The 24,712-nt window shown below is 43.2% G+C and overlaps 1 protein-coding gene and 1 long non-coding RNA gene across 3 annotated transcripts in view; one reads left to right on the top strand and one right to left on the bottom strand.

Moving 5' to 3' along the window:
- Nucleotides 1–23,695, bottom strand: part of IL1RAPL2 (interleukin 1 receptor accessory protein like 2) — a 1,679,520-nt gene extending 1,655,825 nt beyond the window's left edge. Inside the window, exon 1 of the mRNA XM_063937358.1 lies at nt 23,528–23,695. The gene's annotated coding sequence lies outside the window, so the exon portion shown is untranslated. The remainder of the gene's footprint in view (nt 1–23,527) is intronic.
- Nucleotides 12,099–13,647, top strand: LOC134947735 (uncharacterized). 2 transcript variants are annotated; one of them, XR_010182732.1, is made up of 5 exons: nt 12,099–12,375; nt 12,671–12,745; nt 12,869–12,930; nt 13,322–13,381; nt 13,479–13,647. It is a non-coding gene; the product is annotated as an uncharacterized LOC134947735 (long non-coding RNA). The 2 variants fall into 2 exon arrangements; XR_010182733.1 differs by lacking the exon at nt 12,869–12,930.
- Nucleotides 23,696–24,712: the final 1,017 nt, after the last annotated feature.

Genomic DNA, 24,712 nt, shown 5'->3' with positions numbered 1-24,712 from the left:
TCCGTTTCTAGGCGACATTGTGTCCGGCTCCAGACTAGAGATGGATCCAGAGAAACTCCAAGCCATTCAGGCTTGGCCAATACCTACCACTCTCAAGGGCGTCCAGAGATTTTTAGGATTTGCCAACTAGTACAGAAAATGTATTCAAGACTTTTCCACCATTGTGGTGCCTATCACTGCCTTTACTAAGATGGATGCCAATCCCTCTAAATGGCCCAAAGAAGCCGTGCAAGCTTTCCATCTATTAAAGCAAAGGTTTACCTCAGCTCCGGTATTGAAACAGCCAGATACCAATTTACCATTCATCCTTGAGGTAGATGCCTCCTCCATGGGAGTGGGTGCGGTTTTGTCTCAAAGAGCCGAAGATGGTCATCTGCATCCTTGTGGCTTCTTCTCTCGAAGTTTCTCCTGCTGAGCGCAATTACGCTATTGGCGATCAAGAATTATTAGCAATCAAGTTGACTCTGGAAGAGTGGAGGTATTTGTTAGAAGGCACTTCCCATACCATCACGATTCTTACAGATCACAAAAATCTTCTGTATTTGAAGAATGTGCAATGTCTCAACCCCCGTCAAGCCAGATGGGCACTTTTTTTTTTTCTAGGTTCGACTTTAAACTCCAATTCTGTCCAGGGTCACAGAATCGCAAGGCTGATGCCCTTTCCCGCTCCTGGGAGCAAGAAAATAAGTCTGAGTCCACGGACAAGCATCCTATCATTAATCCAGTGGCGTTCTCCACGGTAAGGATGGACTCTATGCCTCCACTTGGGAAAAGTTTTGTTAAGCCGGCTTTAAGGAAGCAGCTCATGCATTGGGCACATGCTTCCCACTTTTCCGGACATGCAGGCATCCAGAAAACCCTTGAACTTATCTCCAGATCATACTGGTGGCCGACCCTGAAAAAAGATGTCACGGAGTTTATTGCTTCCTGTCCAAAATGTGCCCAACATAAAGAACCTTGCCAGTCACCCGCGGGGCAACTGGTTCCTCTAGCTGTTCCTCACTGTCCATAGACCCATCTGTCGATGGACTTTATAACAGATCTTCCTATGTGTAATAAGTTTAACACCATCTGGGTGGTGGTTGACTGGTTCACCAAGATGGCTCATTTCATTCCCCTAACCGGTCTTCCATCAGCTTCCAAGTTGGCTCAACTGTTTATTCAACAGATTTTCAGACTGCATGGCCTCCCTGAGGAGATAATTTCTGACAGAGGAGTACAGTTTGTGGTCAAGTTTTGGCCAAGTTTATGTCAGGTCCTCCAAGTCAAATTGAAATTCTCCACAGCGTATCACCCTCAAACTAATGGTCAAACTGAGAGGGTGAATCAGGACTTGGAGGCCTTCCTCCGAATTTATGTATCTTCATCCCAAGATGACTGGGTTCAACTTCTTCCCTGGGCCGAGTTTTGTAATAACAACCAATATCATTCATCATCCTCTTCTGCCCCATTCTTCACTAATTATGAATTCCACCCCAAGGTTCCAGAGTTTCAACCGCTTCCAGCAACTTCAGTGCCAGCAGCTGATATCACTCTTCGTCAGTTTTCAAATAACTGGAAGAACGTTCGAGCGGCTCTACTCAAGGCGTCTTTTAGATATAAGAAGGTTGCAGATAGGTAGCGTAGGGCAATTCCTGCCCTTAAAGTAGGTGATCGTGTTTGGCTATCTACAAAGAATCTTAGGTTAAGAGTTCTAAGCATGAAATTTGCTCCCCGATATATCGGTCCTTTTCGAATTGAACAAGTCATCAATCCGGTAGCCTTTAAACTTCAACTCCCTCCATTCTTAAAAATTCCCAGGACATTTCATGTTTCCCTTCTGAAACCGCTGATCCTAAATCAATTCCATTCAGCACTTCCTTCGGCTCCCAAGGTCCAGACTCAACAGGGTGTTGAGTATGAAGTTGCCAAGATTCTGGATTCACGCTTCCGTTATGGTCAACTTCAATATTTGTTCGACTGGAAGGACTATGGCCCTGAGGAACGTTCCTGGACCAATGCTTCTGATGTCCAAGCTCCTACACTGGTTCGGAATTTCCATTCAAAGTTTCCTCTGAAGCCAAAGAAGTGTCCTGGGGCCACTCCTAAAGGGGGGGAAGGAGGTGGGGGGGTTGTCACGATCCGGACTACCGGACATTATTTTTTACCTTTCAGGTGTCTTCTGAGGCTGGCTCAGCGTCCCAGGGCCGGGTCTCAGTTATGATGTTATGTTCCTACTTCATATTCCTTCCCCGTTAGCTTGCAGCTGCTGTCATGAGAAACTCTTAAAGGGAATGGCGTTTCTGAATCACTGCGGGCTTCGCCGCCATTACTGGACTCTCAGCTTGTGGATGTCTCTGCATTATACATTCTGTCAGCCGCGGCCTCCGCTGCCTTTGCTGCGCTTCCAGCGTGTGGATGGATCCGTGTGACGTCTCCTGTCAGCCGTGGACGCTTGCCGCAAATACATTTGTTAGTACACTACGGGACTGTGCAGCGCCTCTCACCTGCCGTAGTGTCTGTTGCTGGTGCTGGGGAAATGCTGTGCAGTATTGTCATTCTCTGGGTCCTGTGGCTGCTGCCGCCATTGCTGTGAAAGTCCATATGGAATACAAGCCAAGGTTCCCTCCAAGAATCAGTATGGGCACAGCCATGTTGGTTCTGATCATGTGACACTGTTTCTACCAATCCACAGTCCTGCTGAGCTTACCTGATTGCTGATCCAATCCCTGCACTGCTGAGGGTATAAAGGGACTGATCTTAGACCAAGAAATCATCAGTGCTTTGGTTGTCATCACCAAGTGTATCCTGTCTCTGCTCTCTGTGACTCTTACTGTGTTCCAGGTATTCCAGGTCCTGAAGTCTCCAGTTCTACAGAGACCAACGCCAATTGTCATCCTGCGGTGCCTGCCTGACTTCCTTGTATCATCAGTGTTCTCTGCGTATAGCAGTGATTTGAGTTAACACCAGCTTCCAGCATTGTGCTCCCAGTGGTGTTCACCTATCTACCGTCATCGGTGTTCCTGACATTTACAGTAGTACCAAGTCATCTGTTTCTCAACTCATCAATCTCTTGCATCATTTGTGTTATTTACTTCCATTATCCGTTTCATCCGGACCTGCACTACATCTACAGTTCTTCACCTTCCGTTTCATCCGGTAAAACCGGCAGTCTACAGATATTCATTTTTCTACAGTGCATTCAGCCTCCGCATTCCATCTGCTGATTAATTCCAGTTACCATCTATTCTACAGCACCTAGGTGTTGGTAAGGACTGTCCATCTCCTTAAACTCCCAAGCTAGTCTTGTGCGGATACCACACCTAAGAAAACATTGCAGCTGTTGTTGTTCTGGGAATCATGTACTGTTTTTAATCATCTTTCATTTCATCTTCTGCTAACTGCCGGTGTACCACCAGAACTGTGTTTAATTAATGAACATTTATTTTTATCTTTGTTGTCGTGGTCACATCTTCGGGCATTGGTGGTAGAAGTCCTCTATGTCTAGGAGTCCTATTCAGCCACCTAGATTCACCTATACACCAGCCCCTACAACTGAGGTAGCCTCACACCAACACCAGCCCTCAGTTGTGACAAGCACATACAGACATAGTCATATAAAGACATAGAGGAGCACATACATACAGACATAGGCACATAAAGACAGAGGATCACATATATGCATACTGTAGGCACATATGGACCACATGAGCTCCAAATTATACAGTAACTTGCCACTGGAATGACTTTACACCCCTGGAGGCTGCCCCACACCACAGGACACACCCTCACATCACTATTCAACTTTTTGATGCTGCTGCGATCAACTAGTACACGCCTATGGGGGAGTGTATTTTAGCTTAGCAGGGCTGCGATCGCTTGTGCAGCCCTGCTAAGCTAAAAAAATTTCAAGCAGAACATGACTAGCCCGAGACATACTTACCTTGTGCGACGATCTCTGCAATGCTGGAGGCGGCTTTGACGTCAGACATCCGCCCTCCGTTCTCCTGGACACATCTGCGTTTTCTTTACCACTCCCCGAAAACGGCAGACAACGGTCTGATGACGCCCAGGAATGCCTTCTTCCTGTCATTCTTCTTGCGGTCGGCTCTGCGACTGCTTTCTTCGTCGGACGCGACGTAACCCGGCGACAAACCACTGCGTGCAAACAAGTTGAAATGACCCCTTTCACCCCTTCCTTGTGCTACATCCAGATCACCCATATGCAGGGTCTGATTACAAATTGACGCCTTGCCGTTGTTCCCATGTGCAGTACCCCCCCATTATTTGTCATTGTCATCAGACAGTGACACATAAAGTTGAGAAGCAACAGAAATAAAGATTGGGACAAACAATTGTTCACTGATGAAGTCAGTGCGTCTAGTTTCCCTTCGTGGAGAGGACCTTTGCTGTGCGGTGCGCGATGACCACATCATTTCAGCTGCGCTACTACTGTACAGGGGGCGTAACTGGCCACGCCCCCTGTATGAAGCCACACCCCATATTGCTGCCCGAGGCGCAAAAAGCCCCTGAACCGGCCCTGATACTGAACATGGGCGCCATCTTGAAATTGGCCATCTTGAATCTAAGTCAGTTTTTCCAAATGGAAAAGGGGTCATGCAACATGCCAAACAATATCAGAATTTGCTGAAAAGTTTGGAAACAAGCACCTTACAGATTGATCTATTTGCTTCTGTGTAGGAGGCATGAGAATTCTAACTATATGAAGTTACTTGTAATTATCAGAGCAGTAACTTCATATAGTTAGAATTCTCATGCTTCCTATACAAGAGCAAATAGCTTCATCAGAAAGGTGTCTGTTTCCAGTGTAATAGGTATTGGGTTTTAATCCTGGGTATGACACTTGTAAAATGTGTATGTATTATAAAGAAGGTGTGACTTGCATGGTGCAGAGAGAAAGAGATAGTGGCGGCTATCAATTAACTTCACTGAATAATTGAATGGTGCAATTGAACACACAGAACGGGAGGAGAGGTGCCCCCCTGCAGAGCAGGAGCCCGGCGGCAGCTGTCTCCATTGCCTCCCACAGATACGCCTCTGAATAGATCTACACTAAAAAGGTCTACAGACAAGAGGTTGACCACTAATGGCTGACATTCAATAGGTTGACAGGGTCAAAAGGTCAGTATGCAAAAGACAGACAGTTCAAAAAGGTCGACAGGGTCAAAAGGTTGACATGACAATGGTCAACACACATATGGTCGACACACGTTTTTATTTTCAACAATTTTTTAACTTTTTCATACTTTACCATCCATGTTGACTACAATTGGGATTAATAACCTGTGCCAAGCTTATTACTGGTTGAATACTTAATATATAAATACATGAAGTAGGAAGATCATCATTTTAATGTACTGCACTTATAATTCCCACTGTGGTGTCTGTCTGTCCAATATAAGTATTAGTGTAACTGATTATACAAATACTGTAAGTATGAACCATGATGAGATCTCAGTTCTAAATAGAGAATAACTGCTGTATAACCTGTGCATCCATTGCATGGTCTACTAAGCTCAGCTATATAATGAAATAGATGAGGGGGCATTAATTCACAATAAGGATCTTTAGAGAAGAGTCCAAGGTTTGGATGTTTGATGCATCATAATGCATATTACTACGCTTATATTTAATCAATTGTCTCTGACAATTGCAGATATGTGGTTTCAGTCAAGCCAAATGCTCCTCTAGGCATGCCAGGTCTCGGCAGCTCAGCAGCTGAGCATCTTTCTCACTGAAAATGTGCATCTTATTCATATAAATAAAATAGCTGGAATCAATAAAGCTACACTGCTGGCTCATACTTATCAGTCTGATGTGTAGATCATGTATAGATCTGATGTGTACACATGTACTGTACATCTGTGCATGTGCTTCATCTGCAACTTTGTATGGGTTTAAAACTGTTTCCAGTGCAGTCAAAGTCACATCCCAGCATCTGAAACACACTATGGCCCTCATTCCGAGTTGTTCGCTCGTTGCCGAATTTCGCTATATTGCGATTAGTCGCTTACTGCGCATGCGCAATGTTCGCAGAGCGCATGCGCTTAGTTATTTTACTCAAAAGTTAGGTATTTTACTCACGACATTACGAGGATTTTTCTTCGTTCTGGTGATCGGGGTGTGATTGACAGGAAGTGGGTGTTTCTGGGCGGAAACTGGCCGTTTTATGGGTGTGTGTGAAAAAACGCTGCCGTTTCTGTGAAAAACGCGGGAGTGGCTGGAGAAACGGGGGAGTGCCTGGGCGAACGCTGGGTGTGTTTGTGACGTCAAACCAGGAACGAAACTGACTGAACTGATCGCAGTGGCAGAGTAAGTGTCGAGCTACTCAGAAACTGCTAAAAAATTTCTATTCGCAATTTTGCGAATCTTTCGTTTGCAATTCTGCTATGCTAAGATACACTCCCAGAGGGTGGCGGCTTAGCGTGTGCAATGCTGCTAAAAGCAGCTAGCGAGCGAACAACTCAGAATGAGGGCCTATGAGTGGTGTTTGCTATGTCTGCGTTGCAAATAAAATGCAAAATTTGAGGAAAAAGTCAGTACCATACATTTCTCGGAGCATCTCAGTTATGCTGGGTATATTGCGCTATGTGGCTTATAGACGCTAGTTGAATGAGGTGACAATCTGTAATTCATATTTTGTTGATTGTCACCCTTGATGGTTGCTCATATTTGCAATTGCATATTGCCCTGCCTAAAATGATGGGCAATATGCCATGAAAAACAGTGGAAACGCCACCAGTGGTAGAGAATCTGGAACTCATTATTGCACTAGGGTAGCTAAGTGTTAGGAGCACACAGATCGGATATTGCGCCTAATTCAGAGTTAATCATATCCATGCAAAATTGTGCACGACTACGATCAATTACTCAGACATGCGGGGGGACGCCCAGCACAGGGCTAGTCTGCCCCGCATGTCTGGCTCTGCCACATCGCACAAGTACTGTACAAAAGCATTGCACAGTGGCGATTCTTTTGTACTTGACGAGTAGCTCCCTACCAGCGCAGCTCCTGTGCGCTGGCAGCGAGCTACTCGTCACTGTCCAGGTCGCAGTGGCTGCATGTGACGTCACGCAGCCACCATGGCCCGCCCCCTGCATGGTCTGGGCACACCTGTGTTGCCCAGACTGCCCTCCTAAAATGGCAGCCAAATGCCACCTGCCTGCCCTTTCTCACCCAGCGACCACCTCTGCCTGGCAATCAGGCAGGGGCGGCCGCAGGGCTGAGATGGCCGTCGGCATGGAGTGCGCCAGCGCATGCGCAGTTCAGACCTGATCGGCTGCTGTGCGAAAATGAACAGCAGTGATCAGGTCTGAATTAGGCCCATTGTCAGGTATTCCGGGTTAGACTGACCATATGGCTCAACGAGTAGATTATCAGGTTGGTGACGCTCCAGTGGGGCCACCTGTTGTCTGAGCGACTTTTGTTTTTCTTCTGAGGACATGTGGCCCATCCACCCAGTCATCCTGCTGCTGAGAGAGGCATCTAACAGCAAACAGCTGCCTGGTGGTGGAAGTAGGGTGGAGGCTGAGCTTTGTGAAACCACTCTGTCTCAAGCCCTGCAATGCTGGCATAGATACCCCGCTTTCACCATGATGTAACATCTAGTGGTTTTGCTGCAGTGGGCAGGAGCAGCTGTTCATCTGTCTGACTCACTCTATAGGGCCCATTGTGACCAATGTCTCTATCCATACAGGGGCAAAGCAGGATTTTTAGAGTGGGGTTTCCAAATGCAATCCACAATCTCCCGCTCTGTGTAACATTGGAGCAAGCGCAGGAAACTGATTGACTCCAAATTTTTGGGGCAGCAGGACAATGACCCCAAACATATAGCCAATGTATTAAGAACTATTTTCAGCATAAATAAGAACAAGGAGTCCTGTGAGTGATGATATTGCCCCAACAAAGCCCTGATCTCAATATCATTGAGTCTGCCTGGGATAACATGAAGAAACAGAAGTATTTGAGCAAGCCTACATCCACAGAAGATCTGTGGTTAGTTCTCCAAGATAACCACAAAAAAAGAAAGACTCTGCATCCACAGATAGTGGAAAATGCTTGGATATGTGTGTGAAAAGGACACTACCACACCAATCTCCTATCTGCTGCCGTCTATTACAGGGCAATACTCCTTCCTGTATTTAACCAATTAAATATACACAAAAAGACAGCGACAACAGGAGATATATGTATATCTATATATATCTATATACTATGGAAAAGAGGCACTCAATCAATCATGGTATATGAAAAAAAGTCTTATAAATTTTTATTTTCACCCAACAACGGGCATTTCAGGTGGAATCACATTGATGGTGGTGGCTCAGCAAAAACTCTTGAATAAAATGCAGCTTATGCAGCATCATAAAGTGCTTTAGAGTAAACAAATGTTTTGCTTATAAAGAGGATGTGAAAAAGATCAAACCAGTACGTCCGTCGACCTCGGTCCCATGTGGACCGTTCAAGACTCGCACACCAAGTAACAGTCACCTTCCACCATCCAGAGCCATCTGCAAGCAGACACCCAACAGACACAACCAGCTTTATAACCCACTAATTACATATTACTCACTGCAGCTGATCAATATGGTAGGGGAAGATATAGGAGCCACAGATCACCCACCCCAGAAATGTATCCTTCAAGACATTTTTTAGAAGAACGAAGGGGCCCACGACTCCCTCATTTACAACAAACAGAACTGCTACATACCCGAATAAATTCCCCACAGGGTTTGAAGAGAAACTTAGTTGGAGACAACGAGGAACCAGAGGGGGCAGAAAAAAGCCCCAAAAAAAGACGGGCACTATTCCATCAAGAAAAACCCCGTCAGGAATCATCAACACTACAACGAGAGAACTATCCACAGCGGAGGAGTCATTATTAACGAAAGGTCTAAAATTTGCACCAGATACCAACGTTAATAAGTTTGATCTATTTATTGATTTAAGTAAATATATACGAAAATTAACCATTCAGAGACATTTCTTAAAAAACCCACAACTAACTTCAACACCAAGTGGTAAAAAACCAATAGTATCTTTACCGTCCAAATTTTACCCTGTGGAGTCTAGGGGAAGCCACTTAGATATATTCTATGATACGGTGAAAAATGAATTCAGGAATTTGAACATTAAGGAGAATAAATACAACGCTAATCTGAATCCCCAGGAAAAGAAGGCTTTGAAAACCCTGAGAGAAGACAAGGATTTAGTAATCAAGGGAGCAGATAAAGGTGGAGCTGTGGTGCTCCAATCAAAAAAAGCGTACACAGATGAAGCTATCAAAATACTTTATGATAACACTACATATGTGGAACTTTCGGAGAACCCTACGGCCGGGTACCAAGATAAATTGGCTACACTCCTTTCTGGAGCATTGAAAAATGAAGTTATATGTAAGGAAGAATTTGACTTCCTTTACATTAAACATCCAACCATGCCAACCTTTTATCACATCCCCAAAGTGCATAAGAACAAAAACACTCCCCCTGGAAGGCCCATAGTTGCGGGAATTAACTCGTTATCATCAAACTTGTCCCATTATTTGGACATAAAATTGCAACCCTATGTATTACAGTTAAAATCCCATCTAAGGGACTCTACTGATGTCCTTCAAAAACTGAGTACAGTGACATGGTCAGAGGACCTAAGATGGTTAACCATCGATGTACAATCTTTGTACTCTACAATTCCACATAAAACAGGCTTGCAAACAATAGAGAAAATTCTTTTAAAAGATCTAGAAATGACCAAATTGGGCAGGGAATTTATGCTTGACAGTATCAAATACATCCTTGAACATAACTTCTTTGAATACAACCAGAAGCAGTACCTACAGGTACAAGGTACAGCCATGGGGACAAAATTTGCCCCGGCTTATGCAAATCTCTACATGGGGGATTGGGAAGAGTCATTTATCTATCAATCTGAGTTCAAAAAGAACGTACTATTCTACCAGAGATTTATAGATGACCTCCTATTCATTTGGCAGGGTAACTCCTCCAGTATTGATGAATTTTTAGTTTTCATACAGGAGAATGAGTTTAACCTCAAATTCACTCATCAAACAAATACCACCACTATTGAATTTTTGGATCTAGTGTTAGTGGGTATCCCTGGCAAAATAATACAAACAAAGACACACTTCAAAGAGGTTGATGCCAACAGCTATATCCCTCAGACCAGCTGCCATCTAACAAGATGGAAAGAAGGAGTACCTTATGCACAATTTTTACGCATCAGAAGGAATTGTACCAACTTAGAGGACTATTGGGAACAAGCATCTATCCTAACAGAAAGATTCTTAGAACGAGGTTATAGTAAAGAACTGATTGATACAGCTAAGATCAAAGCTGGGAATAGAGAAAGGGAAACAATGTTAGTTCCCAAGAAAAAGTCTGAAGGTGGTAAATACCAACACTCTAGACCTTTCATTACCCAGTACAACTGTGAGAATTACAGTATAAGAAAGATATTGGAGAAACATTGGGGGATTTTAAAAAATGACCCTATCCTGGGTCCTGAACTACCGACTAAACCTGAATTGATATTTCGTAGAGCCAATAACTTGAAAAACATCATAGCACCCAGTAAAGTGGTTACAGGAAAGACGACTGTCCCCAACCCGGGTAATTTTATTGCCTCCAAAGGCTGCTTTCCCTGTTCTAAATGCATCTGTTGCGACTATATGGAAAGAAAACCCTTTAGCTGTGTGATGCATACAGGTCGCACATACAAGCTCAATCAATTGGCAAACTGCAATACTGAGTATGTGATTTATAGGATCACCTGCAGTTGCAAATTATCTTATATAGGAAAAACAAAAAGACAGGTAAAAATCAGAGTGCAAGAGCACATTCGAAATATAAAAAATAAAGTATGTACACATAGTTTACCTAGGCACTATAGGGACAAACATGGGTCAAAAATTGACAAGAACAACTTTTCGTTTACTATTTTAGAGCACATTCAGGTAGACCAAAAGGGGGGAAGTAGAGATCTTACATTATCTAAAAAAGAAACATTCTGGATCTATACTTTAGACACTCTAACCCCTAATGGACATAATGAAGGATGCGATATTGTCTCTTTTTTGTAAAAAGTGCTGTAATGCTATGTTTTTATGTGAATGAACGGACATTTATTATTGTAACCAGCTCAACCAGTCAGAATATGTTATTGATTGGTATATCATGTTATAATCGAGCAGTAGGTTAATTTAGTCAAGTGGATTGGATTTCTTGTAATCAGCACTGAATTAAACAGCACTGGGAAGAATTAACATAGATTTCAGTATCACAATAGATTTAATCAATTGGGTAGGATTTATATTTAAACTCATTAACTTTAGTCTCTTATAATGGTTAATAATTAAATTATATTAAAATGATCATAATTAAATTGGATAAACCAGATTAATGTGAGTTTTTCAAGGTTATCTAATATTATTAATATATTATTAATTTATCACATTAAGGGAAACACCAGTAGGATTATTAATGGGCACATTTAGGAGTAATTAGTAGGTAAATTAAGTAAGCCTTATGTCAATTAATAGTCAATTGACCTTAACACTAAATCATGTGGTCTCAAATTTAGACATAATAATGTCAATTAATTAGGTAGGTTATAAGTTTAATCACGGGGTTTGCAAGGATAATCATTAAATCAGTATCAACTATTCACGGTCACTTTATTAATGCGCATTCTTTCTGTATGTAGCGCAAATAAAATGCACATCAGCACTAACACTGACAAGAAATTTTCATAGAAATATAAAGGGTTCAATTAAAACATTGATCACCGTAGCCACAACAAATTTTATGTGCCACCATATCTTCATGGCGTTTTTCCGGAAGCGGAGGCAATGGAACGCAGGCCGGGATCACAGTGAAACGCATGGATAATGAATGCGTCCACTCTGATTTGGAATAATATAATTAATAAACCATATGCACCTAATAGGTAGAGTTTACATAGTGTAAATGAGGTAATGTTAAATATATACACGGTTTAGGTTTGTCACTACAGATGCACCCAACCGTTCTCATTGCCCTATCACTTCCGCTAGACAAAGCGGAAGCGAGGGCAATGGAACGCACGCCGGAGACCGCAGTGGAACGCATAGACAACGAATGCGTCCACTGCGGCTAAAAAACAACATTTAATAAAAATTAAGATTCTTGGGCACTTGTTAATAAAGAGACCTAGTCACAGATTCTAATGAATCAATGAAAAACAAAGCAGAAAGAGGCAATTAGGCACTAACAAGCTTCACACATACAGGAAGTGAATATATCAGGCTGAGAGTACTTAAACCCCCCTGCCCAGCATGATGTTACACTGCTGTTCAGGAGAGGCTGCTACTATTCAAAGTAAGTTACAATGTTTCTGTTCTCTGTAACAGTATTCTTTAGTGAGAATCTATACACTGGAGGGCTGAGTTGACACATAAATGTTGGTTCATATTAACTATGTTTGTCATCATGTTGTAATTGGGATAGATTATGAGAATCTTTATATGTTTAAGGTCCCATTTTGTTATTCAATGTAATCTAATAATGAATCATTCTCTGTCATATAAATTGATGCAAATGCAGCTCCATTGTAACATGTGAGCCTGGGATTCATTTGGAAAATAGCACATGATTATCATCAATTGTTTTATAGGCTGAACATTGTAAAGGTGGTTATAGCTAATAAAGACCACAACAGCATAATCCTACAGTTTGCACTCCTATGAGGGTATGTACAATCAATTATTTTTCTGGCCCTTTTTTGGAGCGAATTATCCCCCATCTGTATAGGGGATTAATTGACGGATAAAATTGATATATATATATATATATATATATATATATATTATAGGCTGGACCCGTGGTGAATATTGATACATTCAGCGTGATCATTTGATTTTAAATCCTTTTTTGGTATGTACTTATTAATATTTAAATACCAGTTTGGACTATTTGCAAGTATTCTGTAGTTATATGAGGCACAATTGTATGGAAATTCTCCATTAATGTTATTATTGTATATACTGGTAACAATATATGACCATTATATATGGTCTTTTATCAACTCTGTAAATTCTAGCATCTGTATTTTTGCAATTATACATCACTATTAAGTTGATTATGTCCATATATGATTGTTTCCATGAATATTAACGAGATCTATTTAATCCATCTATATTAATCCATCTATATAGATCCATTTAAATTTCATGTACCACCCCCCCTCCTTTATAGTAGTGGATTATTTAATTACCCTTATTATGCAATTAATTAATTAATTTTCATTATGATATGGTTCTTTCAGAAATTGATTGTGGGACTAATTATACCGTAAAAATCGGTTTTTTGGCCCCTACTTTGATTGGTATGTATCAAACACTATTTTCAGATTATGATCAACATGGTATATTGGAAAAATAATTTTTAATAATCTTCTTATTCGATTCATATCTATCAAATAGACATGAACCCCTGATGAAGTCCTTGGGACGAAACGCGTCGGGTAGTGTTTCTTGTGAAAACATCAGACATCCTGTATAATACACCATTTGATGGGATACATTGTCTGTTATCATGTCTGCAATAACATTGTAAACTGTATTTTTATTATATTTACCATTGGATTTTCATGTAATAATTTCCGTTCACTAAAAGTATGATGTACTTGGTGAATATGTGAATAAAATCTATTGTTTTTATCACTTTGCGGTCATAATCTGGAAGGATATTGTATGTACACAACATTTCTAGCTCCCTTTTGACATTTTGTATTGGTATCCTCTTTATGTACTCTATCTAACAGGGAGTACGTCATTTAGGTTTGGAGCTCTCACAAAGCGCATTATTAGGTCTACACCCTTTTCCATATATATATATATATATCAATTTTTTACTATTTTTTTTTTAAATTACAAATTAGTACAACACATTAATAAAACAAACATCAGTCAGCATTTATAGTGCACATAAGAAAGAAGAAGAAAAGATAAGGTTTTCCTCTTTTTATGTGCACTATAAATGCTGGCCGGTGTTTGTTTTAATATTGTGTTGTACTAATTTGTCATTTAAAAAAAAAATAGTAAACATTTTACACATATATATATATATATATATATATATATAGGGTGTGGGGGTACTGTGGTGCATCATGGGTGCAACTATTGCAAGTAGAGGGCTGCGCTGGTGCATTGTGGGAGGGGGCGGAGGTTAAACTAGTGGGGCATACACACTTCTGAGGTGATCCAGCACTGATCCCCTCTTGCACTGCTGCTGCTGACAGGTCTCCTCAGCTGACAGTAGCAGCCCTAGCTATGATGACAGTGAAGAAGTAGGTGGACGATGTCGGCCGTTGTCCACCTAGTTCAGTTGGAGTGAAGTTCCCACTACACTAGAGCAAATAGTTGAGGAAAATCAAACATGTTTTATTTTCCCAACTAGTTGGACAGACTTATCTTGACATTTTTCGGTGTGTGGGAGCAAATGGCTGATTATTGTTTACTCCCACACACTGCTATATTATCATTCCAACCAGCCAACAACGTGAATGGTTGGAACAAAATTGTTCTGATATATAGCCAGTGTAAGGTGGGTCATACTGTACATCCAGCCATCCAACTGATCAATCATCCAACTTGTCTGTCCAACTAAAAAGCTGCCTCACACAACTAACCAACTTTTTCATCAGACCAGCCAACTTCTCTCCAACTTATGATCAGGGCTGTCTTTTCATATGGGCTCTATGGGGTCTTGTCCAAGGTCCCCAGGAGTATAAGGGCCTAGGCTAATAGCTGAGGGTGCCCTCTTTCCAGGGGTACCTGGTTTTCGACTTGGTATGGAGATATCAGACTTGAAAGCAGTGGTCCCCATCCAAGCCTGTTAATTGCTCTTTCCAGCCATATATTTCAGGTTCTGTCTGACTTTTTCTGAGGGTATAATCCAAAAGCTGTGACTCTCCCCTTTTGGTAGACATTGGCAGCTTGTCTCTACTATGCCCAGAACCAGAGATATCAGCCTTCAAGCAGCTGATCCCTGCTCCAGCACCACACACCTAATATGCAGTTTTAGATTTTCGGTGGTTAATTGCTCTGGCTCCTGAATTCTGATCCCAAAGTCCCCAAAACCTTCTGAAAGGTGGGACTCTCTAGTATTTTTTATCCCATTCAAAGCCAAGAAATATATTTTCAGGAACTTGAGATATTTGCAGTCAAGCAAGCTGCCCTCCTCTGGAAAATGATAAATATTAAGCCCATTCCACTATCCACCCCTCCCCTACGTATTAAACACCGCTAACCACCCTGGAAGTCATGTACCAGGTCTTCTTCATTCAGCCTAATGCCCCCTTCTACAGTTTAGCCCCATCTGTGCAGTAAAGGAGTAATTAGCATAAATTACTGCTCCAAGTCCTACATGCTGATCGGAAGATAGAACACCCCCTACCGCCCGCGGGACATCAAAGCTGCTGCTGATAGCACGCCCCAACCCTACCGCTGGAGGATGGGTAGGGGGCCCAGTGCATTGCTGTGCCCAGGGGCCTACACTGCTGTTAAGATGGCCCTGCTTGTGATGTCACAGAAGTAGGCGGACATTGTTTACATTTTATTGACTACGATTGCTTATTTATTAAGCATCCGAGTGGCTACCTGACTGATTCATCCTCTACATATCAGGGAAATGCGGTGAGATAAATGGCTGAGGAGACACTGGTTAGTACCAGAGCCAGATGGGCACACATTATATGAGCCCAAGGGTTCATGTAGGCATTATACACAGGTGCAGCAGTATATACTGCTAGGAATTTGGTGAGTTTTGATCAGAGATGTGCAGAAAAGGTAGGCGCTTCACCTGCCATAGACTTTTCACTCCAGAGTTTTGACTATAAAAATGATTAGGTTAATACAAAGAAGATATTTATAATATATTATTTTTCTTATTTATACACTTTATATAGCAAAACTGTGGCATATACGTTAGCATGACAGGAAAAGCTGTGCCTCACCTCCCCGCTTGTCACTGCTACATACAGTGCATCCGGAAAGTATTCACAGCGCTTAACTTTTTCCACATTTTGTTACATTACAGCCTGTGTGCTTAGGTTCGTTGTCCTGCTGAAAGATGAACCGTCGCCCCAGTCTGAGGTCAAGAGCGCTCTAGAGCAGGTTTTTATCCAGGATGTCTCTGTACATTGCTGCATTCATCTTTCCCTCTATCCTGACTAGTCTCCCAGTTCCTGCCACTGAAAAAAATCCCCACAGCATGATGCTGCCACCACCATACTTCATTGTAGGGATGGTATTGGCCTGGCGATGAGCGATGCCTGGTTTCCTCCAAACATGTCGCCTGGCATTCACGCCAAAAAGTTCAATCTTTGTCTCATCAGACAAGAGAATTTTGTTTCTCATGGTTTGAGAGTCCTTCAGGTGCATTTTGGCAAACTCCATGCAGGCTGCCATGTGCTTTTTACTAAGGAGTGGCTTCCGTCTGGCCACTCTACCATACAAACCTGATTGGTGGATTGCTGCAGAGATAGTTGTCCTCCTGGAAGGTTCTCCTCTCTCCACAGAGGAATCTTGTAGCTCTGACAGAGTGACCATTGGGTTCTTGGTCACCTCCCTGACTAGGGCCCTTCTGCCCCAGTTGCTCAGTTTAGTCGGCCATGCAGCTCTAGGAAGATTCCTGGTAGTTTCGAACTTCTTCCATTTACGAATGATATAGGCCACTATGATCATTGGGACCTTCAAAGCAGCAGATATTTTTCTGTACCCCTCCCCAGATTTGTGCCTCGAGACAATCCTATCTTGGAGGTCTACAGACAATTCCTTTGACTTCATGCTTGGTTTGTGCTCAGACATGCACTGTCAAGTGTGGGACCTTATATAGACAGGTGTATGCCTTTCCAAATCATGTCCAGTCAACTGTATTTACAACAGGTGGACTCCAATTAAGCTTTAAGAACATCTCAAGGATGATCAGTGGAAATAGGATGCACCTGAGCTCAATTTTGAGCTTCATGGCAAAGGCTGTTAATACTTATGTACATGTGATTTCTTAGTTTTTTTATTTTTAATAAATTTGAAAAAATCACATAAAAACTATTTTCATGTTGTCCTTATGGGGTATTGTGTGTAGAATTTTGAGGGGAAAAATAAATTTATTCTATTTTAGAATAAAGCTGTAACATAACAAAATGTGAAAAAAGTGAAGCGCTGTGAATACTTTCCAGATGCACTTTATATATTTGTGTGTGTGTGTGTGTATGTATATATATATATATATATATATATATGTAAACAACACCACAAATATACTGTTAGTGAGTTTATTTGTATGAAATCAGTCATTAGCATTGTCCATGAGCACCTTCCAAATTCACGCTGACTCTTCAGCTACCAATTTTGATAACCCTCTGCCTAACTTCAATTGCCTGCTAGCTATTGCTAGATTTCATTATCTGTTTCTCACTGAGCTTACTTCTTTGAGCACATTATTGCCAGGCAGAGCCATAAGCAGAGCCGGCCCTAACCAATATGATGCCCTAGGCAAGATTTTCGCCGGTGCCCCCTAGCACCACCACTGGTTTCGCCTCTGACCTTGCACCTTTTTCCCAGCACCATCACACCTCACCCATAGCAGTCCTTATTTTGGTGTTTGTACCCCCTATATTTTAAATAGGAACAGTTCGCACATTTGGCGCTCAGCCCAAAAAGGGGTGTGTTTTTGCTGGCAAGAGGCATGGCCACACAATAGTAACCCCAATTCCAATTACGACACACAGTACTGCAACTTTATTCACATTTGATCATGCGATAGTGTCCATAATTCATATTACATCCCACAGTAGTATCACTTTACCTTATAAACGTTACTCCTCACAGTAGTGCCCCTTATTCACATTACATCACACTGACTTGCTCCTTATTCACATTACACCATACCCTATTGCTCTTTATTCTCATTAGATGACACAGTAGTGCCCTTTCTATACGCAACGCCACATAGTAGAGCACCTTATACACATGATGCCACAGAGTAATGCCCCTTACACATATGAGACACATTATTAATGTCTTTATAAACATAATGCGCCTTACACATTATGACAACCTTTATTAATACCCTTTTACACATAATGTTCCTTACACATATGCCGCACATTATTAATGCCCTTATAAATATAATGACACACATAGTGCCCCTTACACATGTTATTTATTTATTACCAGTTATTTATATAGCGCACACATATTCCGCAGCGCTTTACAGAGAATATTTGTACATTCACATCAGTCCCTGCCCCAGTGGAGCTTACAATCTATATTCCCTACCACATGTACACACACATTCACGCTAGGGATAATTTGTTGGAAGCCAATTAACCTACCAGTATATTTTGGATTGTGGGAGGAAACCGGAGCACCCGGAGGAAACCCACGCAAGTACGGGGAGAATATACAAACTCCGCACAGTTAGGGCCATGGTGGGAATCGAACCCATGACCTCATTGCTGTGAGGTAGTAATGCTAACCATTACACATTGCACATTATTAATGCATTTTTACATGACACACATAATGCTCCTTACACATATTCCGAACACTACTGCACAACCAACCCACCCGCACACAGCACTCACACTGCCACTAACACTGTACCTCTGCCTCTGCTTGGATACAGATGTGTCCTCATAAATCTTGCCTCAATGCTAACGTCGCGCACCTTTTTTTTTTTTTTAAAGAAAATGCATCTTATTTGCATTGCTGTGTGGCTAGGATGCACAAGCAGCTTCTGCTGATTAAAATGATATGCAGCATGCCTATATACTGTGTGAGACTGTGGCTGTATCTGCATATGAAATGCTACACACAGAATATAGGCATGCCGCATATCGTTTTAATCAGCAGAAGCTGCTGATGCCCCTAGGCATATCAAATGCCCTAGGCAATTGCCTAGTTTGCCTATGCCTATGGCCGGCTCTGGCCATAATTAGTGTTTTTGATGCTCTTTCCCAGAAGAGAATTGGTGCCCCTCATCCCCTCCATTTTTCCAATGTGCATGTCTCATGGGGAAGGAGCATGACAAAATTGATCCCAAGAAAAGCCCATGCTATGGTGCCCATGATGGGTTTCAAATTCTGGGTATCTTGAAAAGTAAATACAGTGAGTTTGAATAACAAAGACCTATCAAGATAAGTTCATGAATGTTGTATAGGTATTAGCAACGAAAGGGGTAAGGGTAGGAGACAACGGCAATCATGAGTTGCTGTGCTTCAAAAAGGGGGAGAAGCTTCAAGGGAAAGCAATTAAAACAGATCATTGTCTAGTGCTGCCAACAGTGCCTCCTACCCTGCAGAGGAGGATTTACCACAAGGCAACCAAAACAGCTGCTTAGGGCCCTGTTGGTCTCTGGGGGCTCTGCTGGTCCCTGGGGGCTCATCGAAAAGGCAGTATAAAGGGCATTTCTGGCAGACCACAAGCTTAACTGAAATTGTCAGAGAGCTCAGCTGGCTGAATACTCCCCGCAGGCTGTAAGTGATTAGACAGCTGTTGGGTGTTGGCTCCAGCACATGCCTGTGTCTCCAGTCCTGCAGTACTGTACGTGTGATCAGTCATGACACACGTGTGTATGACGTCAGATGCTTAGAGAGAGGAGCCAGGATGTGCACGGAAAAAAACTTTGGTCTTCCAGTGTACTTTATTACAGTATACTTTGCATTTTATATAACATCCACCACGTACTTCAAATTCCAATCAGGCGTGAGTGGGGGATGATTGGAGGGGTTAGACAGTGTAATTTTAAGTAAAATGTGGCAGTACGGAGGTGTAATGGTTATATATCAGTGCCTCCCCTACCCCCCCCCCCCACCACACACACACATACTGATTGTAGCACGTCCCCCATCCCTTAAAATATCCATTATTGCACCCCTCAGCCGGTGACTGTATTGACTATATATCTGTACCTTTAGTGTTACTCCATGACCATTATACAAGGTCTGACAATTAGGTTAGCGAACTGGCTATTGTGCAATAGCGGATTTACCAGTAGGCATCCAAAGCAGCCACAAGGGCCCGACGGGTCCCAGGGGGCTCGCCAAGAGATCACGGAGTCGGGAGGGCATTTCTGATTTCCGACGAAAATGTCAGAGAGTTGGTCTGGCTTAGGGCCCCATGAGGTCTAAATCCGCCTCTGCTGCCCTGCGGCACTATGTGGTATGGAAAACTCCACAGACACCTAGTTATGGCCCTGCTTTAAGTTACCGATTTTCTGCCACGCCACACTGCATTTGCTATTGCCTGCCCACAAGGGGGATGACAAAGTGACAGAAAAACATAGGAAATATGGTCAGATTATTGAGAATGCACACACTGCTTGCTATCGGATCGGTAGGTAGTGGCCAAGATATTTGTTTGAAACGACAGTTCAAAAAATTTATCGTTCGTGTTTGTGGGCAACATTTTCCCGATATATTGGCAAAACGCTGAAGTGATTGGCCGTACACACGATAAAATAATTCAGGTCGATGTCCCGAATTATTGGCAAATCGGACCAATAATTGTATAGTGTGTACTTAGTTAATGTCTGTGTGCAGTAGCTGGCTAGTGTTCTGTTTACCCTTTTCCCCATTGTGTTCCCTGGGACTACTGCAGCCTGAGATGAGCCAAGTGGCTCCAGCAAGTGCAGACTGCAGAGACCCTTCCTGAAAGTAGCAAAAGGAGGGGAGGGAGTGTAGATCGCCTGTATAAGAATACAGCAGTTTCCATTCTGTCCTTTGAAGTCACTCTGCTTTGAATTATGGCTACTTCTTGCTTTGTGGGTTTAGGGCATTTAGATTTAGCTAGTATATAGTCCTGATCTTGTGGAACTACAACTCCCAGCAATACCATTTGGATGGAGAGACTCTGGACTATCTAACCTGAATGACAGGCAGAGGCGTTCGCGGGGTGACGACCGAGCATTTTTGGGGTGGAGCTAGGGAAACGGGGGGGGGGGGGGGTTCAGCAGCATTTTCGGGGCAGCTGCGTGTGACATAAAAAATGGTTATGAGACTACTGCCGTTGCAGCCAGGCTGCGCTGGCAGAAGGTTCCATAGTCTCTGCGACCACGCTCTAATTGCATTGCGATCGCAATTAGAGCGTGATTGCAGTGTGTGGGCGGCTGGTAGCATACTGGGCAGCTTTGCCCTGTGATGGGTGACCCCCAGCATGCGATTGACAGGATTGCAGATTTTGAAAAAAAGCAGGATCTGCGATCCTTACTGAATAAGGTCCTATGCGCACATCTCTGATCAAATCTCTGCGAATTTACAACAGTATATCCTGCTGCACCTGTGTATTATGCGCTATAAATAGTAGCCAGTGCCTCCCCAGCCATTTATGTCACTGTGCGTCCCTGCATCATAGGTACCATAGAAAAGACTTTGCAGTAGGGATGTACAGTCCATATGTACAAGGTGGAAAACAAGTTTAAAAGCTTCTTTCATAAATACTGTATGGACAACCGAGAAATTTACAGCACAGTCATTTCCCGCAAACACTGAATAAAGTGCAGTTCGGTAAAAATAAACAATTTGTGTGACCCTAGATGGGAGATGGGCAGCCTAAGTACCAATTGTGCATATTACAGGTGGGTACATTGATAGGGTGCACCAGCTGCAAGCAAACTCCGACCTTAACCCTGTGCAAAGTCCATGGGGGTCTCTCAGTGCCTCTGACAGGAGTATAGTCTGGAGGTTTTGTGCAATGTGTTGAACTCTCCTCTCTGTAACTTGCAGGACAGTCCTGCTCCACAGTCACAGGGCTGGAAGATTTCCAGCCCATGGGTCCCATTCTCCTGTGCTTGGTGCACACTTGACCTTCCTCAAGGACAGTCTTGCAGATCTTTGACCAGAAGTGTCAAGCACAGCAAAGCTCTGGTCCACAGTCTGAGGACCAGAGACACACATCACCATCACAGCCTGGAGAGAGAGGGGAAATTCACATTCAGTCTATAACAGGCATGTCCAAACTGTGGCCCTCCAGCTGTTGAGAAACTACACCATTATCTGACATCAAAACTGTCAGGGCATGCTGGGATATGTAGTTTCACAACAGCTGGAGGGCCACAGTTTGGACATGTGTCACAGGCCACCGGGTGGTGAAGTGGCGGTGTTTTGTACCTTAATTTCCCCTGATGATGTCGGTCCCAGTCTTCTTGGACTCTGCTTTCTTGTCACCTCTGGACACCCAGCAGAAGGATGAGGACCCCCGAACAGACCCCAGACAAACAAGTCACCACACTTTTGGACAGTGACTGGTATTTTATTATCACCAATAAGATGTCACTGCTATTGGGTTAAACGGGTTAGTAGGGTAGAATTGAAATTAAGCAATGTCACTATATATAGGAATAGATCAATATGCAGAAGATCAGCAGTTCGAGATCATATGGTATCACAGGTAATATAGTCAAGCATTAAACATTTTAGTTACATATAACAAATTCATGGCTTTTAGGAGAACTCACAATTGCAAGTATTTCTTCAATACACTCGTCGTAAATGAACTTCTCACAAATTATTTATCGTATACTATTACGTCACTATTAACCATAACCTTAAATGTCTACCAATTGACTGGCAGCATGTAACCAGGAACAATGTCCAAATAAGTGTCCCAAGCATCCACAAAGTTGCTGTAGAATTACTATTAACCGCAGTGTTCCTTACAGTATCTCAAGTGTCCACTAGATGGTGTAGGAGTACAATCCGGCAGTGACTAGTAACTGGGTTTTGTATATTATCTCAGATATCTTATAGGAAGGCTTTCAGTACAAATCCTGAGGTAAATACGGACTAAGATAACTGGATGCAATTCTGTCAGATAGCCACTCACTATCTAGGGTAAGGGGGGATCAATACTGTTCACACGGGCTGGTTCTGTCAGTACTAGTGCTGACTAATATCACCTTCTTTAAGGTAACTCCTAATAGGCAGTAACCTCTTTTTCTCATTCCTTGAACACAACACTATCACTGTCGCCGGGTGACCTTGCACAGATTAAAAGCATCAAATTCTCCCCCTGGTCTCTGCCTGTCGGACACGGCTGTGCTGCTACTGTACTGGTTGGCTGACAGGTGTCATATATCTCAGGGCTCTTCCCCTCTCTGTCTGTAGTAACAAATGGGAATATTGCTGCATGAGGGAAGCGCCTGGCTGAGTTGGCAAGGGTTGGCTGGCTGTCAAGTTGAGCTGCTGCTGAAATGGCCTCACTGACTGACAACACTTCTAACTGTCTGTCCGACCCTGGCAGCCTCAGGTGATGGGTGACAGGAATCTTAGGCTGTGCCGACAGACTTAAACTGGGCTGACTGGAGGATGACACAAAAATGGGTCCTGGCTGTCACTGGGGTATGGCTGGCTGTGCTAAGGCACTGTCACTGAGGTATGGCTGGCTGTGCTGAGGCACTGTCACTGAGGTATGGCTGGCTGTGCTGAGGCACTGTCTCAGACACAATGTGAAGGGGTAAGGTTACTCACTGTTCCCCGCAGCTGCACTCCACCCTCTCACTGTCGGGCAGCCTCTTCAGTGCTTCCCAGCTGTGATGACAGGGACTCCCTGCTGCTTCTCTTGCGGCTCGCACGCTGATATGATTCCTGTCAGCACTTCTCTCTCAGCAGTTGCAACGCTTCCTTACCTAGCGTCTCACTCAATTGTCGGGCGCAGACGGCTCCACTTGCGACCGCTCACCTTCCGCCGCTTGTCACCCCTTTTAGGGCTCTCTGGATGACAAATCTCCACACTGCAGCCTCACACACTCTCCTCAGAGCAGTAACCCTGCCTCCTCAGCTTCCCGCTCTGTAAAGGTCATGGGGTCAGCCAATCGCAGGGTACTTTTCTCCCAGCTCTCTGGCTGTGACAGTTGGGCTCCTCTGATTCTAGGCTTGACTCCCCTGGGTCCTAGTGGCCCCCATGTCAGCTCCTGCTGACATCACTAAAAGTTAGGGTTAGTTAACCTATGCAGTGCTGTGTTGCGGGGCATCAATATGCACGGGCCTGTGCTGCAGTGGGAACACCACAGGATAGTGGGGTGCCACATATGGCTCCACTTGAAGGTTGCGTGTCCTCAAGCAAAAGCAACATTTATGTACAATGTTCTGACAGTCTTTCTCAGAGCAACATACACAACATTTAACTTTAAAATTGGATGTCCAAACACTTTGTTAAGTAGTCCTTCATGCATTATTTAAGAGTTCAATTGGCATGAATACAAAGTACATCAAGAATGCAATTTTTACAATCACAGGTAAGTATGTATACAGTGAACACATACACATTTATTCCCTATACCTTAGGGGCAAGACACCTTGGTTGCTTCTTTCTGACCTTTTAACCGCAGGGTCAGGTACATCACTGAAAGATTGCTCAACAGCATGACTGGGACCACTTGGATTCTCAACAGGCCTGGGTACTGGCTGTTCTAGGGTGATCACCTCTGATGGGCCTGAAGGAACTGAGCCACACATGAAGAGAAGTAGCTCTATGGGGTCATGTAGTGGGACACCCATTGAAGGTCCCCCTCCCTCTGCCACATGTACATCTTCTCGCTTGGATTCACACACCTTGGTGCTACATCTTTTAATCTGATCACGAGGTACTGTGCTGATGGGACCTTCTTTTCCTTTTTGAATTCTGTAGGCATACAGGCCATCAGTGGGGACTCC

This window comes from Pseudophryne corroboree, chromosome 8 (genome assembly GCF_028390025.1).
Source record: "Pseudophryne corroboree isolate aPseCor3 chromosome 8, aPseCor3.hap2, whole genome shotgun sequence".
Classification (NCBI taxonomy): domain Eukaryota; kingdom Metazoa; phylum Chordata; class Amphibia; order Anura; family Myobatrachidae; genus Pseudophryne; species Pseudophryne corroboree.
This window is presented reverse-complemented; position numbering and strand designations above follow the sequence as displayed.